This window comes from Panthera uncia, chromosome C2 (assembly GCF_023721935.1).
Source record: "Panthera uncia isolate 11264 chromosome C2, Puncia_PCG_1.0, whole genome shotgun sequence".
NCBI lineage: Eukaryota > Metazoa > Chordata > Mammalia > Carnivora > Felidae > Panthera > Panthera uncia.
In genome coordinates this window covers 692,057-694,726 of record NC_064810.1, presented here as the reverse complement: position 1 = coordinate 694,726, position 2,670 = coordinate 692,057, and the positions used below count along the sequence as shown (strand labels likewise).

The 2,670-nt window shown below is 59.9% G+C and overlaps 1 long non-coding RNA gene across 1 annotated transcript; it reads left to right on the top strand.

The window, feature by feature from the left end:
- Nucleotides 1-1,289: 1,289 nt before the first annotated feature.
- Nucleotides 1,290-2,271, top strand: LOC125922056 (uncharacterized). Its single transcript, XR_007457568.1, has 2 exons — nt 1,290-1,483; nt 1,809-2,271. It is a non-coding gene; the product is annotated as an uncharacterized LOC125922056 (long non-coding RNA).
- Nucleotides 2,272-2,670: the final 399 nt, after the last annotated feature.

The following is a 2,670-nucleotide window of genomic DNA, read 5'->3' as shown; positions in this document are numbered from 1 at the left end:
AGCCCGGCGCAGGCAGAGCGCTGGCACAGACGCCAGACACCCCCAGAACCTCAGGCCCACCGCCGCTCCGCCACCGCCACCATTCAGAGCAGGTTAGCGAGGACGGTGCTTCCGGCCCTGTGGGCACTGGGGGACTCGGGATCCCTCCACCCGACGGCTGTGCCCCACCAGTGCCCCACGGTCCGTCCCTGGAGCCCTCCGCACCCGGGCAGGTGAGGGAAAGACGACGTGGAGGGTCACGGGGCGGTGTTCACGGGGCGGGCTGGAAGGGCGGCCGTCGCCTCCCCTCGGGATCCACGGCCACAACTCGGCCCCGAGACCCCACCCGACAAGAAGGCTGGGAAACGGGGTGTCGCCGCGTGCCCCAGATGCGGGGGAGCACACAGCCCCACCTGGTCCAAGTCCCAAGCCCGCAGTCTTCACCTGTGTTGCCCGGCACAAGCTTCCTCTCTGGGCTGAGGTCCCTTGTCACCGAGGGCAGGGTGAGCACCAAGAGCGCCCTGCCCCTTCCTGACACTCCCGTGTGACCGTCCGAGGGGCCCGGTGTTGGGAGACCCCTGGGCCATCCTCAGGGGAGGCCGCGTTCCTCTGGGCAGCCGCAGGGGCCTGGGAGCCGTGAGCGCGCCCCCTGCAGAACCCTCGCCTGCCCGCGGGGGGGTGCGCCTGCAGGACCCCCCCCGCTCGGCTGCGGACCCACCCGCCCGCGGCTATGCTCCAGAGACTCTTCCCTCGTGGGAAGTTGGTTCTCGCACATCCGCGACCGTGTCCACGCTGTGCTACAGTGCTGTGGGATTCTCGGAAGAAAACTGGGAGAAATGGGAAGCAAAGAAAGAAAACGCCATTTTGAAAGGAAAACAATGAGGCTGCATAGCAACAGATTTCTTAAAAGTGTTTCTTAACACACTAAATAATTACCTCTCTGGCCCGGTTTTCATTAAACTGACCAAATCTGATGATGATTAACAGTTTCGCGGTATGAACACACAGACTACGTGTAAATCCACGTAGAAAGTTTTCCGACATCACCGAGCCCTAACTTTGAAAAAGAAAGTCCTTTAACCATTAACTTTCAACTGATTTTAAGTGGCCAACCTTGAGATTTCCCTTTACCCAGCTGAGAACCCTCCAAGTTCGCTTTTACCAGAAGGCGCCAAGACCCGGGCGAGCACACCCTCCCACAGCTGGCACATTGGTCACACGCTGACCCTCCGGGAAGACAGCCACACTTTGCACCGAGAAACTTCTCTCCTTCTCTCTGGCTGCTTAGTCATCTCCCAGCTCATCTGGCAGTTGACTGGGGCCCCCTCGAAATGCTTCCATTTATGGCCAGAATTTGGTCTTCCCAGTTCGGTCACACAGATGGGAAGGCTTAAGTGAACAGAGGGCACTGCAGAGCCACTCGGCCGAAGTGAGAGCCTGGGCGCTGGGGCTGCAGCTGTGACTGGACGGGCCACACCTGGCGCACACCACACACTCCCATCACGTATGGCACACACGCCTGGCAGGGAATCGGGGCCGCCCTGGGGCTCACTGGGCACAGTCTTCTTGCCTGGCTTGTTCTGTGTTTATTTAACGTCTAATACCCCTGTGAGCCTATAAGTCTGTCCGGTATGGGGAGGGGCAGGCAGTGAAGGGTGGCGAGCCCCCCAGGCTGGTCACTGCCTCAGCCCAGGATGGGGGCTGGGGTGACCGCCATGGTCCCGGACATCGGAGGCCGGGGGAGGTGCAGCACACCCCTGGAAACCAGCCCCCGAGCCCCTGTGCCTTCTTTGTGCCCTGAGATCTTGCTCCCGTCTCTTCCCTCCGAGGACCCCAGCCCCTCAGGGACCGTTCAGCGCTCCTGTGGCTTGACTCTCCATGCGACCCAGGCCGCCCCGTCGCCGTGCCCTTCTGCCCAGAGCAGCAGTGGGCATGGATGAGGCAGGAGCTGTCCTGCACAGCCTGAACCTCCAGGAAGGGGGCCCCGACCCCAGGAAGTCTCCTGTCCTTCCTCAAGCTGTCAGCTAAAGTGCAGCCAATTTTCAAAATAACATTTCGGGGCGCCTGGGTGGCTCAGTCGGTTAAGCGTCCGACTTCGGCTCAGGTCACGATCTCGCGGTCCGTGAGTTCGAGCCCCGCGTCGGGCTCTGGGCTGATGGCTCAGAGCCTGGAGCCTGCTCTCGATTCTGTGTCTCCCTCTCTCTCTGACCCTCCCCCGTTCATGCTCTGTCTCTCTCTGTCTCACAAATAAATAAACTTAAAAAAAAAAAAAAAACTTAAAAAAAATAAATAAATAACATTTCTCCCTTTATGGCAGGTTGAACAAGAGCAAGCCCTCTTGGTCTCTGGTTCTGCCGCGTAGACTGCAAGTCAAGTCTCAGGAGGGCTGGGCCCCGGGGGTCTTCCTCCCCACGCTGGATGCTCAGCGGCCAGAGGGAAGGAGGGAAAGGCACTAGATTGTGCATTTTGAAGCTTTATGCCCTTCAAGAGACTTACTTTTGTGCCCGGAGCCAGCATTCCTTCCCAGAAAGAGCAAAGCTTCCCCATTTGGGACCAGGCTTTCCCCCCTCCCCCAGAGAGAGGAGTCTGACCCGTCGCCACGGCCTGGGTAGATGTCTGTGGGCGGAGGAGACATCCCGATGACAGTACGTAGGGCTCGTCTGTACTCCAGGCTGGCTTGGGAGCATCTGC